This window comes from Arvicola amphibius, chromosome 10 (assembly GCF_903992535.2).
Source record: "Arvicola amphibius chromosome 10, mArvAmp1.2, whole genome shotgun sequence".
Taxonomy (NCBI): domain Eukaryota; kingdom Metazoa; phylum Chordata; class Mammalia; order Rodentia; family Cricetidae; genus Arvicola; species Arvicola amphibius.
In genome coordinates, this window is record NC_052056.1 from 110,505,394 (window position 1) to 110,520,862 (window position 15,469).

A 15,469-nucleotide genomic window follows, 5' to 3' on the forward strand; every position below is an offset into this window, starting at 1 on the left:
CCACTACAAGCTCCACCCTCACAGCTTTCTGTCGTCACGTCTCGGAGCCTCCTTACAGCCGGTCTGACCCTGCCACACATTGCCTAGCCTCGGTGTCTCCGCGGAACCTTGGCATCAGACTCCCTGTCCTCCTCACTCATGATTAGTTCATGATCGCAAAAGAAGCCTTGGTTAACACTGCCAAGTTCTGCTGCTAATTTGGGATGGGAAACACTTCTCTAGGTGATGGTTTCAAACAGGGAATCCCTTGGGTGGTCCTTCCCTTTCAGATTAATTTGCATATTCAGTAGATGGACCCTTCAGTGGGTAAGGTCTTGCCTCTAGGGACCCTTTTGTGTTGTCCTAGGGTGGAGCATGTGGATTCTCTTTAGTGGCTTTGCTTTCTTCAGCTATCACAGCTACCTTCAAACCCGCTTTCCCTGCTTACACTTTCCTGCACGAACTGCACATCTTCATCTTTTTCCGTTTTACTTTTTGCTCGGTCACTGTAGACCTGGATGATGCCAGTAGCCTAAATGCCATCCCGTGCCAACAAATTAGCCCATGACCTTTGAATTCAACATTGATGTAACCATTCTTTGCCGAATGTAATGTGAATGACTTCTAGGTGAGTTTCCTGTAGAGTCCTTGTTCCCTTCCGAAACCTCATGAGCTGGACCCTCAGGGGTCCTCATTTTTCTCAGTATTCTGGTCTTCCGAGCTCCCACCAGAATGATCCAGTAAGTTCTGTTTATAACATCCAAGGCCTTATCTAGCTTAACGTTCCAGACTTTTCCACATTCCTCCAGCAAACCAGCTCCAAAGGCTCATGGACCACAACAAAGATACCATGTTTAGGTTCCAGTTTTCTTTGTTATTCACTCTCCTGTTGCTATGGCCACAGTGTCGGATAACAGTGGCTCTTTAGCTCTCTGACACTTTATATGGGTCAGACCAGAGGCTTGGGAGAGTGGGGTGGAGCTGTGTTGTAAAGCAGCCCAGCAGTGTTTGTCAATTGTGTTGGAACATAGTCTTCTGTGGGTAGAAGCGTATAGACCTATTTGTTACAATAGCCATGAGCATACTTTATCCTCAGGTAATTTAGACACAAAATCTTTGTATCAGATTTATTATTACAGCTAGCTGTGAAATATAGTTTGATTCTGTAACGGTAAAAATTTTCATGGTAATAATGGGAAAAAAAATCTTCCTGTGATGTTCCTCGGGCTTCTTTGTTTTCATTTAATATAGGTGCAGGTTGCCCAGGTATTTTTGCTCACTTATGTAATAATTTTCATTATTTTCCATTGTCAAAACTAGAGTAATTCCATGATCAGGCTAAGACTTAACTTTTAGTGTTGGGTAGTTACTGGACACAGTGTTTTAGGTCAGGGTCTCTGTTGCCTGTTTAGAAGTGGGAGCAGGAAACAGAAGGAGGTCAGAGTTCAGGGGAAGTGGGAGTAGCTGTTAGGGCTGTTGTTACATTTTTTTCTTTCTGCCAAAGAGCTGTAGCATGCAGAGTTCCAGCTGTCAGCAAAAGTTAAAGAAAAAAAAAGCAACAGAACAACCCTTCTCCATCCCGAGAGCTGAGGGGAGGAAAGGCTAGGCTGTGGGGTTGGGGTGTGTAGTTCACGAGGTTGTTTCTGGCACCTGTGGAGTATTGAGGATTCAGTGTTAATTGCATTTGTTTATTTAGTGTGCAGTGTAACATCAGAGTGATAGAAGGCAGCTTGTGCTGAGCATCAGGTAGGTTCTGAGTTTATTTGCAGTTACTGGGAGGGGTGGACCTTCTGGGTGAGGTGGTCCCAGAGCGTGCCATACCGAGAAGAGACTGGGATGCAGAGTGGAATGGGCAGGCTTTGTGGGTGGGTGTGTTCCATGTCCTCTTCATGTAGGATTCTTTTGTTTTGCCCCAGTGTGGGGAATTGAATTGAAGCCTCAAGATACTAGGCAGGTGCTTTGCTACTAAGCTGTGTTCCAGATCCTCAATGTGTGACTTCTAAGTGTGCAGTTTTCACTGTTTACCTTGTGATGTAATTTGTTGAATATATAAAAGTACTTCTTGGGCCTGGAGAAATGGCTCAGTGGTTAAGAGCGGCAGGCAGGCATGCTTCTAGAAGATCAGTATTTAGAACTCAGCACCATGTCAAGAGATTCACAGCTGCCCGGAACTCCAGCTCCTGGGGGTATCTGGTGCCCACTTCTGGTGTCTACAGGTTTATACACACATGGTAGACATTTTTATAGGTGCACCCATACATATACACACAAATGCTTTAAAAGTCATTCTTACCTTGCTGGTGTCAGTGTTGTGTATTAAAATTTATGTGAAAAGTCTTTTGTAAATGACCCTCTGGATTCCATTGTAAGTTGTTATTAATAAAAACAACTTGCCCTTTTCGATGGAGAGCTGGATGAATGATTGCTTTATTTTAATTCATTCATCATATGCAAATGAGATTGTATTCTTGTAATCAGAGTCATTTAATGAAGGTCATGGTTGGAAGTGGAGGGAGTAAGCTGGGACACTGTTGTGTCGCTGTCTGAGTCTTACTGGGTAGACCCGGCTGTCCTAGAACTCACTTTGTACATAAACTCGGCTGGGGCCTTGAACTCACAGAGATCCACCTGCCTCTCTCTCCCAAGTGCTGGGATTAAAGGTGTGCACTCCAACACGCCTGGCTAGAAAACCATTTTTAAGTAAGATATATTGTAGAGATTTCAACAATAGATACGTAATTGATATTGAAAATTAATGTTTTTGTGTATCTGAAGTGTTTTCCATTTTGGCTAATAAAAAGGCAGCGCATTTGAAGGATACACTGAAGAAAATTGAGCTGGGAAAAAACTAAGAGCAAGATGATGTGATGCTTCTCATTCTGCATTCTGTGGCGTGCTATTTTTAGCATCTCTTTGAATCAGTGATGAATTCTCATTTCAAAATTCAACCATTAAAGGAGAGAAAAATATAAGCCAGTTTAGGCAAGGACGCTTTCCACTCGGCCCAGATCTGGTTCAGACTTTACCATGTGACAGGGGCACTTCCTGGGAGCCACTGGTTTGCAGTCTTTGAAGGAGCAAGAGCTACAGGAGAGAGAAAGCCAGAAGATCAGCCAAGGACATGCTGCTCCACTTCTACAAACTCTGGAATCTGGGGACTGCTTAATGAGGAAGCTGTATTCTATCTGTGAGGCCGGACAAAGGAGTCAATCAGGCATCCTGTGGCCCCACTGCCTTTCCTGTCCATGGGTCCTGTTGTTACCAATTGGTGTCCACCCTCTGGACCCCATCCCGCCTGCTGCCCCGTCCTGGCTGCTGCTTTCTTTCCTCAGTTCTTGGGCTGCCTCTGAGTACAGCCCAAGAGCACTGCTTCCCGGAGCCAGCTGGGACCAGTCCACGTTGCTGGTGTGCGGTGATGCTGTTCACCAGCCTGACCACGTGCTTCTCGCCATCGACTTATTTCATCCTCAACAAATTACTCTTATTTTTATCGTTCGATGCTCATTCCAAAGAGGCTCATTAACTGTTTGGTGGCCTGGAAACAGCTGCCCCCCTGGCACTCATTCTCATGCTAAGCGCCTGTGACTCTTGAAAGTGGTGACCACAGATTCGATTTGAGGTCACTGAGTCCAAGGCACAGCCAGCTTTCTCTTGCTCAAATAGGTCAGAAACAATTTTTTTTTTTTTTTTTTGGTTAGGCATTTGAGAAAACTCACTTATTTGTCAAATGATTGGGTATTGTGTTTGTACTCAGTGTGAAATGGGGGAGGCAGGGGAGGTAGAGTGGCATTAGGATGGAAAGTCTGGCAACTTTTACGGCCATATCTGCCCACCAGGGGAGACTAGCATAAAAGAAACACTCGCCTGGCCTGTGTAGGTTGAAACATTGTACAACCGGATAATCCATTTTTTCCTTCGAAAACCAAGTGTATTTGCTATGAATATCTGACCATCTTCAACCTCTACAGTTTTTATTCCCCAGTGAATCGGTAATTTTAATATACCAATGAAGAACTCAACAACTTTAATACCAGGACTTAGCTGCACCTTTCCAGACGAGATCTCAGGGTTTAGTTTTGTGTGTGTGTTGGTTTTTTTCTAGGCTAACATTGATCGGAAGTTGTTGTGAAGTTCTTCCTGGGTGACAGCAGGGGTTAGGATCCGTGTGTGGTGACCCAGCTCTGCAGTCTTCCATCTGGTGGCGTGGTTGCAGGTCAGGCTGTGGCGGTGCTTGGTGGCCGGTGTTATCATGCGTTGAGGCCGGCTCTTCCTATCCTTAGGTCAGTTAGTGAGTCTCGCAGTGGCCCCTTCGTGGCTTGGGAAATGGCTTTGAAAGGCCCGCCCTCATTCTCTTGGTGAGTAAGTGGAGGAAGCCTAGATGAGACTGAGACTGGCTCCAGTGCCCACTGCACGGTGGCGTCCTGTGCAGTGGGCATAGAGAGGGGAGATGGACATCGCCGGAGTGCCTGACGGTGTTCCTCAACAAGTGTCACTGCTGGCTGCTCACTGGTAAGAAAGGGATCGGAAATGCCGGTGCTGGCCTGCTAGGGCTGGGGAGATGTGTGCTCATGAGAAGTACCTGAAGGCCACCTTGGAAAAGCAACTGGCACCCTGCATGTAAGGCCTTGGATGCTCAAGAACTGAACCTCACTGTTTGGAGTGCTGCAGGGTCAAGGACCAGGGGCCCTACTTGTGGTGACAGTGTCAAGGAAGTGGATATTCACTGAGGGGACAAGCTGGTGTTGCAGCCTAGAAGGGTGTGTGCCTTCCCAGTGGACCTTGTGTGCTGGCCATGGCTTTAGGGCAGGGATCTCTCCTGTGGCACCTTTAGGCCTGGGCTAGACCGCAGGAAGGTGGTGGAGTTGGAGATTCCAGGCACTGGTGTTGGGTTAGAGCAGGAAGTCAAGGATGCAGACTTCCCCTAAGTACCAAAGCCGTATATCAGGACATGGCGCTTAGTCTCGTGGATTATAAATCCTTAACTCCCTCTGGGCCTCCGCAGTGTTCAAGAAGAAGTGGACAGGAGTTGGTGGAGGGGAGCCCTCACTAAGTGGGTGGTGAATCTCTCGGGTTTCTTAACCTGACGCTGCTGAAGTCAACTGTGAGAGGCCCTGTCTCCCTGGAGGCTCATGCACACTGTATGTAATGTGTCAGGAGCAAGCAGCTCGACAGCAGTGTGTTCAGATGACGTCATCCCTCTAACTTTACATTCACTTTATATACCCTGCATCCAAACGACAGCATCTCTGGTGTGTCACTGTTGCTGTGGTGTGTCACTGTTCCCCGGGTGAATGTTAGATCCTTTGGTTTGCAGCAGCTGGAGCTGGCTTTGTCTCGGCGCTCCGTATACATCCCGCTAACACTCTTCCAGCCTTGGTGTCTTTCTAACAGGTAGTGGGAGGTGAAGACAGTAAGTGTTTTCGTGTGCTGAGCAGATAGGCGTGGATTCACTGGCAGAAATAAGGAATGAAGAATGAATTGGTTACCTTAGCATTCCTGTCCATCTATGCTCAGAACAGAGGGCTCTTACACAGCAGCCCAGGTAACTGGATCTCTTCTGATTGACTGGTTAGTGTTTCTTTCTTCAGATTTGCCTTTTTTTTTCCTTTTGAAAGTAGGTTCATTTCAGGGTTCAGTTTGATGGTGTGGCGCCTAGCATGAATGACAACATTCTTGTTAGGTCTGACCCACAGAGGCCTGCTGCAGTTCAGTCCAAAACAACAGCCTTCCATGGTCTTCCTTTTAGGATTTTGGACCAGGCACTGTTACCCTGGTCAAACACACATTCCAGTCCTGAGTTTCTGCAAAGTCATAATATGGCAGGAATTGATTTTCCTTCCTTCATGTCATATCAGGCTCACAGCCCTCCTCACTTCCTGTTCCCAGGACATCCTACATCCTCTGCTAACCTCCATGGGCACCAGGCCCACTTGTGGTGCGCATACATGCATGCAGGCAAAACATTCATGCACATAAGATAAAATAATCAAAAGAATTTTCAGATGCAAAAACATTAGCTGGCAGTGTGATTTGCTACACTTAATACATGCCACCTGGTGTTTTTATTTGAACTGACTCCACTATCTCCTCCATTACCTGTTTTATATTTACCTGTGTTTTCCTACAAGTTCAGTAAAGACTTGTAAAGGCAAGGATCTTCTCTTGTTACTCAACAGTGGCTCCCCCACCATCTCTTAACAGTTCAGTTAGATGTTGAATTGAGTCTTGGGGCTAGGTAAACGTGGTCCTGCTGTTCTGCTGTAAAAGGTATTGGTGTGTAATGTCGTGAGAACTAAACTCCAGAGACCACAGAGAAAACACCAAAGCTGTTCTTGGTGTGAGACATATGCCTCATGACCCCTCCCTCTGTCCTCCCTCCCCCTCCTCCCCTTCCTCCCCCCCCTCTCATTCTCTCCTTCCTTTCTGTCCTTCCTTTCCTGCGCTGAACTATATCCCCAGTCCCCTGTAATGTCATGTTTTATGACGTGTGCTTTTCCAACACTAATAGTGGCCACACGCTTTATGGGATTGAGCAGGGTGTTGCAAACAGAACTTCATTTGTGAATAGTCGAGAACGCTGCTGGCCTGATCTGGTAGATGGAAGTGGGGTCTAGTTAAGGGAGAGGAACAAGGAAATGAGGCAAGCAAGCAAACAGCCGCCCCAGGAGGAGCCACATGTGAGTCGTGTGTATGTCAGCTTCTGATTGCTGTGAAGCTAGGATTGGGAGGCTTAAGAGCCATGTCATGGACCAAAATAGTCAACAGGTTTAATGCGATCAGATTAGGGCAATTGGGCAGATTAAAAGTGAGCAGTTTAGACATGGTCTGTTTTGACATGAAACATTTTCATAGCACAGAATTCCTTATTTCATATTGACTTTAAATGCCATGAGCAAGTGAGATCAGCAGACTGATTCCAGGGAAAATTTGATTATCTTTGGCTTTGGAAGATGTCTCTTAGAAGAGAGTTCCTGAGCATTATCCAGTCATCTTTCATGCTGGGGGCTGAGAAATGGAAACGGAAGGTAATTTGTAATGCTCTTGACATGAATGTTCTGAAGTGCATTTGAAGTTACCTGAACTCATGTTCATTATCATAAAAGATGTCTGGTCCTTTCCCTCTTCTCCTCTCTTGCTTTTAGGAAAAGACTTGAAAGCAATAACAATAATAAAACTAGATGGTTATTTATCCAAAGCTGTGACTCACTATGGCTCCATGAAGTACTCATTATAAGCGATTTTTATTTGGTAGCAACATTTTAACAGTTACTTGGAGACCACAAGAGTGCATTTTGGTGCTGCCATGTTGCGGTCATTAATCAGAGCCTAAATGGCCAAGGGTAGATCCATCTTTGATGGGATTTTGGAAGGGGGTGTGGCTCCTCAAAGACCACCCCTTTCATTACTGATTTGTTTGTTCTTGGAGTCAGTGAATTCTTGAATGTGTGCATGTTATTCCTCACACTCTTTCTTTCCTAGATACTTATAATAGGAGCTTCTATCCAGCTATCTGAGCCAGAACCCCAGGGTGTGTAGAAGGAGCGGCGGGCTGCGTCCCGCCACCCAGCTAGCTTTACCCAAAATAATTACAAGGAAACTGTATTCTTTTAAATACCGCCTGGCCCATTAATTTCAGCCTCTTATTGGCTAACTCTCACATTTTGAATAACCCATATTTAGTAATCTATATAGCACCATGAGGGGTGGCTTACCAGGAGAGATCTTAACCTGCATCCATCTCGGAGAGGAGAGGCATGGCGACTCACTATGGCTACTGCCTGAAGTGTCTGTCCCACTGCCTGCTACCCAGCATTCTGTTCTGTTTACTCCACCTACCTAATTTTCTGTCTCTTAAAGGGCCAAGGCAGTTTCTTTATTAATTAACCAATGAAAGTAACATAGACAGATAACTCTCCTCCATCAAGGGTGGCGCTGTTTGACAGTGGCCAGTCACTTCAAATTATTGCTTATGTTAGCATTAATTAAAATTAAATAAAACTTTAAGTCTCTTTGTCATACTAGCTGGGTCTTTGGCCCCCAGATCCAGTGCTCCAGGTAGCTGGAGGCTGTCTGATTGAACATTATTCTTTGGAGCATTTCCCTCATGGCAGAGATCTTAAGTGGGCAGGATACCTTAGGGTGTTCCTCAACTCCCCCGTGTGGGAGAAAGCTCAGCTTTCCCTTCCACTTCTGATCATGACTTGTCTCTTATTTCATTCCCTGTAAATGTCTCCCTCATCTTAGTGCAGGGCTATGTCACCAGCCATCCGAATTATGACTCAAAGTCAGTTTCTGAATCCATAGCCCGTCCACCGCCTCCCTCCAGGCCCCTGCCCTGTTCTGGTTTGCACCATTATAACCTCTGTAAAGTACCAGAAACCTCACTTGCTCCTTCTGGTGTATCTAGAAACTCTTTGGTATGCAGGGTGGGGCTTTGGTCATCACAGAGTGGGAACACACTTGCTGTGTGACATGTGACTGCGAATGTACTGGTTGAGAAGTGTGGTGTGGAAGGGGATGGAAGAGTCAGGACTAGGCTGCATTCTGAAGGGTAGAGATGGGTACCTGGAAGCTAGAAGTGGCATGAACATGTTAGTGCTCCTGACAGAGGAACATGACGGGCGGGAACTGTTGGGGAGCCGTTGTCTGCTCCTGGATGGTAGCCACACGGGGCTGCTGGGTTTAACCCTGAGCACGGGAAGAGCTGGAGCTGGAAGGAACCATGTGCCCCTGAGCTGGCAAGATTTCACCTCGTTAAAAATTTGTTTTTAGAGCCTGGCAGTTGGTGGCACACATTTTTAATCCCAGCAGGAAGGCAGAGGCAGGTGGATCTCTGTGAGTTCAAGGCCAGCCTGGTCTACAAAGCGAGTTCTAGGACTGCCAGGGCTATTAAACAGAGAAACCCTGTCTCAAAAAACCAAAGCAGGGAGGGGGCTAGAAAGGAAAAAAGAAAAAAAATTGTTTTTAGATTTACTCATTTTATTTCATGTGTATGACTATTTTGCCTGCATGTATGTATGTGTATCGCATACATGCCTAGTTCCCATGGAGGTCAGAAGAGGGCATCAGATCCTCTGGAGGATGGTTGTGAGCTGCTATATGGGTGCTGGAACTCAACCACTGTTCTTAACCACTGAGCCATCTCTCCAGCACCAGGATTTCACCTCTTGTTAGCTGTGCTGTGTTTCACATGTAATAGCTCTGACCACTAACACTGTCCAGTTAATTCTCAAACATTAGCAGCTTTGCAGGGAAGAAAACTGCATGTATTTGTATCTGAAGAGAGACCACACGATCCAGTTAGTAACGGCTGCTGTGTCAGGTCCCGGTATGTCATCTGGGTGCTTGCTTGTCCTTTGTGATCAGGTCACCTCTGACTCTCCAGTTCTTCACTGCAGTAGGGGTTCTGCCTGCTCTGAAAACTAAGTTGGACCCATGTGTGATGTTGGGTCTAGGATTGGTTCTGTTTACAGTATTTACCAAATGTTAGCTAATAGGAAAAGTAGTGATTTGGCAGACTTCCCCACAGATCGGAGACTTCCTGGGTATAACTGATTATCCGGAAACCGTGACACTGGACACTTTCCTTCCCCGAGGCACAGTCAGTTAGCTGTGTCCATCTCTAAAGTGAGCCTAGGTATTGGACATTAGCTGCTTTTCTGCTGCTCTGGTAAAATACCATGGCTAGAACAACTGGTAGAAGAGGAGTTTATTTTTGTTTACTGTTCCCGAGGCATAGAGTCCCTGGTGGAGGAGAAGGCATGGCACGGTGCAGGAGCAGGAACCTGAGAGATTATATCTTGACCATACATGGGAAGCAGGGAGAGAAAACAGGAAGTGTGTGTGTGTGTGTGTGGGGGGGGAGAGGTCATAAACCCTCAAAGCTCACCCTAACCATGTGCTTCCTACAGCAAGGTTATACTTCCTAAAGATACCATAACCTTTTCAAACAGCGCCACATACTGGGGACCAGCTGTTCAAACACGTGCGTCAGGTGGGGGCAGCAATGGCATTTCTAGTGGAGGAAAAAAGGAGGCCTGGATAATCCAAAATCCAAGGGTTTTTTTTTTTTTTTTTTTTTTTTTGCATTTACAAGTAAATTGATAACATACAGAAATTACTTAGGGCAAAAGGTCATCTTTTAAAGAAAGGATTTATTTTCTTTTTAGTTTTATGTATACTCGTGCGTTGCTGTGTATGTGTCCATGAGTGTTGTGGAGGTCAGAGGAGGGTGCCAGAGCCCTGGAGCTAGAGTCGCAGTTGGTCTTGAGCTGCCTGCTGTGCTGGAGCAGTAGCAGGTGCTCCTAACCGCCCAGCCATCTATCTCCCCAGTGCCCGCTTTCTCTTTTTATTCTTCACAATTAATTGCAAGTACGTAGCTGACTTTGACAAGTGTTCTCAAAGGGTAGTAGCCGTCTTCGCCGTGATGGCTCTCAAAGTCTTCTGAACTAGTATAGCTGAGACATGTTCAGATAGTTCTTCTGGAAGACTTGAACTTGCTTTTCTCTCTTTCAGAACTTGTACCATTTCAGTTATCCCCCCTGTGCGTGGCCTGCCTTCCTGGTTTTACTTCTGCCACTGGTGACCACTACGAGGCGAGGCGGTCTGGCAAGGTGCATCCTACTCATGGGCTGCACTGTGCTCAGGGTCTCGGACGAACTGATTTGCATCAGAATCCCCATGCATTATCGTTTGGACTCTTTCGCGAGCAGTCGTTCCTCAATGGTTTTGTGTGTTCAGTGTCTGTAAGGGGCTGACTTGTCTTGTGTGTGTGTGTGTGTGTGTGTGTGTGTGTTTATCTCCATTTTTCCACCATTGAAATGTTTGTAACATAATTGTCAAGATTTAATTAAGTACAGATATTGTTAGGAAAAATGAGCGGTCCTTACATGAATGATCAATATATTATTTGACTACTTCTGTAGAGACGATAGCAGTGCCTGAAAAGAACTCTTACTGTTGAATGAACAAATCAAATCACTTAACTGAAGGTGCTTAGAATACAATTGGTGGGGTTTTTGCCCTTTAACTCTTACTAACTATGAATCTTTGAAGTTACGTCTAGAATTCTTAAGGGAGCTGGGCTAAATAAAACTTATGTAACTGTATTACATCTTTGCTTAAGCTAACTAAAAAATTAGTATTTCTGGGATTAGGACTCTTTTGGTGAAATTGTTGAGTTATAAAATTTGGGTTTCAGGCTTAGGTGAATACTTGAACGTTTCAGCTACTGTTATTAATTATTTCCTTTATTTTCCCATTTAGTTCTGATCCTGCTTGCTGTCCCCGCTGACACCTGAGCCACGGCGGTGATGCTGCCAAGACCTCTGCAGCCCACAAGTCAACCTACATGGTAGGAGTGCCAGCCTTTTAGCTTTAAGGCCACTCAAGATCAGCAAGAGCATAATCTAGAAATGTAACTGAAAATAGAATAGCATAAAAGATAATGATGGCTTAGTATTTACTAGCAGGGTAATTTAATATATTGATAATAACTCAAGGCCTTTGATTCTAATCAGTGTTTTGGGATGTTAAAAGAGAAAAACTATGACTGGATACATTAATTTCATTTTTCTGTGAAGCAAGTATATGGCTATATGGTTTATGTCTTATTAAACAGTTCTATTCTAGCTAGGCGATGGTGGCACATGCCTTTAGTCCGAGCACTCGGGAGGCAGAGGCAGGTGGAGCTCTGTGAGTTCAAGGCCAGTCTGTTCTACAGAGAGATAAGCTCCAAAGTTAAACAGAGAAACCCTGTCTTGAAAAACCAACCAACCAACAAACAACCCCCCCAAAATAAAAACAGTTCTATTCTTATTTCCCCCATGAGATTTTTTTAAATAAGATTTTTAAAAAAAATTTATGTGTATGAGTGTTTTCCTTCATGTATGCATCTATCTGTGCTATGTGCATGCTATGCCTGCAGAGGTCAGAAGAGGGCTCAGATCCACTGGCAAATGGTTGTGAGCTGCCATGTGGGTGCTGGGAATTAAACTCAGATCCTCTGCAAGGACAGCCAGTGCCCTGTACTGCTGAGCCATCTATCTCTTCAGTACTGCCGCCCTCCATTAATGGAGTTGTACGGCTCTCAAGAATGACCTTTGTATGGCAGTGTTGTGCTACGGTGTCAGAAGGTCAGGTACACCACAGGGCATCTTTATTCTTCTGTGCTCACTCCCGTCAGGGGCTCCTAACTACCAGACCATTCGTCCCATATCCAAATGTAATCAAAGGTTCTGTTGCTGATCGCAGCACTCCCGTGTTGAAAGGAAACACTGGCTGCGCATCTCCACTTAGTCAGCTACTGAGGACTCCTGGTAACAAACGCATCCTTAGCCCTCGATTTCATTAGTGCGAAGAGGAAGATAGTGATGCCAAGTGCTGTTGACTTCAGAAGTCCAGGAATCTGACAGTATTTAGAAATCAGTATGATTCATAGTATTAACAGACTAAGCAGCAGAATATTTTAAATTCCTGTGATCATTTATGGAGCTGCATCTGTCAAAACTTGTCATTTCGTGTAATGATAAAATCCATAATTGATAAGGTCTCAGAAAAACAGGAATGTAAGAAACACTTTCAAAACTAGGAATACAAAAGTCCTTCCAGAAATGGATAAAGGTATCTGTGAAAACCCTTTAGCTAATACTGGGATCATTAGTAAGAGAGAAATGTTTTCCCCTGAGGTTAGGAACAAGACAAGGGTGGTCTGGAGATCTGTGAGCACAATGAACCAGGAGTGGAAATCAGAGGACCCAGGAAAGGAAGAAAAAAAGAAATCAAATTATCTTTCCAGTCTCTGAAGTAGGGGAAAGGATGAGAAGCAAGATAATAAAATATAGACAGTAGTGAAGGCAGCGCAGTTTTTTTAACATGCCTCTACAAAAAGAGACAAACAGAAAAAAGGCTAATAAAGCACAGGACAGTGACTTTTAAAGTTCCTGGAAACTTCTGTCCTTTCCCCCACAGGCTGAGACTTGCCCTCTTCAGAAGTTCCCCATCCTATTGGTTTAGGCCGGAGACTTAGCTGAAGAATACTTTGGGACTTGAGGCTGCCCCCATTTCTACTTGTGGACTCAGTCGTGGAGCATAATATAGCCTTGACTCTCCAGTGCTCGAGAGTTCTGAAACAACCATGGGCCAACAGCTAACAGAAGGGGTCGCTCCCCCAACATCCATAACTCTGTTGAATTTTGAATGCACCTCATACTGAAGATGGACCATAGCAACCTATTTCTAACAAGAGGCTTGGGAATAGGAATGAATGTTGGCTACCAGTAGACATTGTCTGCTCTGTGTGTGTATGTTTGTGTGTATGTATGTGAGCACATGTGTGTGCCTGTGTGCATGTATTCCTGTGCTTGTGTGTGTGTGCTGGTGGAGGGGCATGTGTGCACCCATGCCTGCATGTGTGCGTTTGTGCCCGTGTGTGAGTGTGTGTGCTTGTATGGTGTTTATCGTTTGAGTCACCCTGTATATCACTGTAAGTCACATATTATGGCTATTGATTTCAGCTTAGTGAAGTCTTTACTCATCTTTATGAAGTTTTTAGTATGGAGTTGATGAAATTTGAGTTCTGGTCCCAACTGCTTGAACTAGTTATGTGACCTGTCTAGTGGCTGTGGGTGCTTTTCTAGAATTATTCCTAAGTTATTTGAAATAAGACAGTTTGAAATATGTCACTTACTCTGGCCTAGGTAGGATGTTTAGACAGTTTATAGAAGCCTTTCCATCCGTGTGCTCTGTGTGGTGGGGTGGAATAGTATAGTATAGTTCATACATTAATCCTGAGGGTGGAGTAGCCAGAATTACGTGGTATCAGTCAGCTGCTGTTCCTTTGCTTAAATTGAGTCGAAGTCATGAAAAACACCAAGTCCGTCTTCCTAAGGTGTTGCAGCCTTGAGCTTCACGTGTCAGTGGCTTTCAGCGGTAAGCCTCAGCAGCTCTGAGCTCCCATTCCCAGCAGCCGTCAGCAGCTAGTGTTGACGGCTGCTCTTGGCGGCCCTCTTAGCAGCTCTCTGTCGCTGTCCCCAACTCGAGCCAGTAGCTCCTGGCAGCTCTCTCCACAACTCTGTCTGCTTAGCATTTCCAAAGCTTGTAGTTCCTGGTGTTACCAGCTCTCAGCGAAAGGAACTCAGCCCACTCAATCCCTGACTCAGACATGAACAGATGATAAAACCCTAAGAACATGGATATACTGTGGTTTGCATAAGCTGCCGTGCTTGGAACAGAGGTCTGACATGGCCCAGTGAGGACAGGGTGAGTGCTGCTTATGTAGACATAAAGGGTGGGCTCATGCGCAGTCTGCTGCTCACTAACTATGGACTTCCCATATTGCCATGGCAGCCTGTACAAGCATATTAGACTTACCTACCCTGGCTGTCATAGGTGGGGGGGGATACTGGAGTGCTGAGGCTGTGCCCAGGGATACTTGCAGAGGGATCACTGTACGATGGGCTGAAGGAAATATGCCAGGAGTGGTGCTGGCTAGCTTTATGTCTATCTGATGTAACACAATTGAGAAAATGCCCCCATTGCACTGGCTGTGGTGAGCCCATGGGCATTTTTCTTGATTAATTATTATTGTGGAAAGGTCCAGCTCACTGTGGACGGTGCTGGCCCTGGGCAAGTGGTCCTGTATTGTATAAGAGGGCGGTCTAAGCAAGCCAAAAGGAGCAACCCAGTGAGCAGCACTTTTCTATGGCCTCTGCTTAGTTTCTGCTCCAGGTTCATTCCCTGTTTGAGTTAGTGCCCGACTTCCTTCAGTGATGGACTATGATGTGGAACTGTGAGCTGAAACGAATCCTTTCCTCCCCAAGGTGCCTTGGCTTACGGTGTTTCATCACAGCAACAGAAACCCTAAGACGGGAATTAAGAGCACCCTGGTGGTTGCTCTAACAACTTCAGAAGTGGTAGTGCCTGGAAGGGGCTTCTCTCCTGTCAGAATAATAGCGCAGGTCAGCCCTCAAGCAGCTATGCTCACACACGCTCAGTGGAGCCTTCAGCCCTAGTAGGAGCCGTGACAGGTGTGGCAACTAAGATACAGAGCCAAGGCCCCCGGCAGCCGGGCCTGGTCTAGGCTGATTTGTGCTTCTGTGGGCCATCTGGACCCCTCTAGGATGGCAGGTAGCAGCTGCACCGAGGAGCCCATCTTTTAGGGCTGTGGGTGAAGGGGTGGGAGGTGCAGGCTTGACTGTCAATTTACTGGCCTCCTAAGGGAAAGATCATATTTGATCAAAGTCTGATGTTTTTATTTCGAGGGAAGGGACCATCATTTGCTCTCTTGTGTGCCTGCCATTTGTGTTTCCTGAATGGAACTTCCTTCCCTCTCCGGTCATGTGTCTTTAGCCAGGCCTGCTGCCCGGCATGTTTTTAGTTGGTGGTTTCTTCAGTACTCTTTAGCTGTTAGAAGTTGTCATCTGTAGCTCAGCAGGGATTAGTCAGATATTTGAAATCTGGGTCTTTATTTCTATCAATTGGAACCGGAAGG

The 15,469-nt window shown here is 45.7% G+C and overlaps 1 protein-coding gene across 1 annotated transcript in view; it reads left to right on the top strand.

Annotated features, from left to right (window-relative positions):
* The window catches only part of Wasf3 (WASP family member 3), an 89,481-nt gene that overhangs the window by 30,576 nt on the left and 43,436 nt on the right, over nt 1-15,469 (top strand). The window contains exon 2 of the mRNA XM_038345546.1: nt 11,245-11,332. The gene's annotated coding sequence lies outside the window, so the exon portion shown is untranslated. The remainder of the gene's footprint in view (nt 1-11,244; nt 11,333-15,469) is intronic.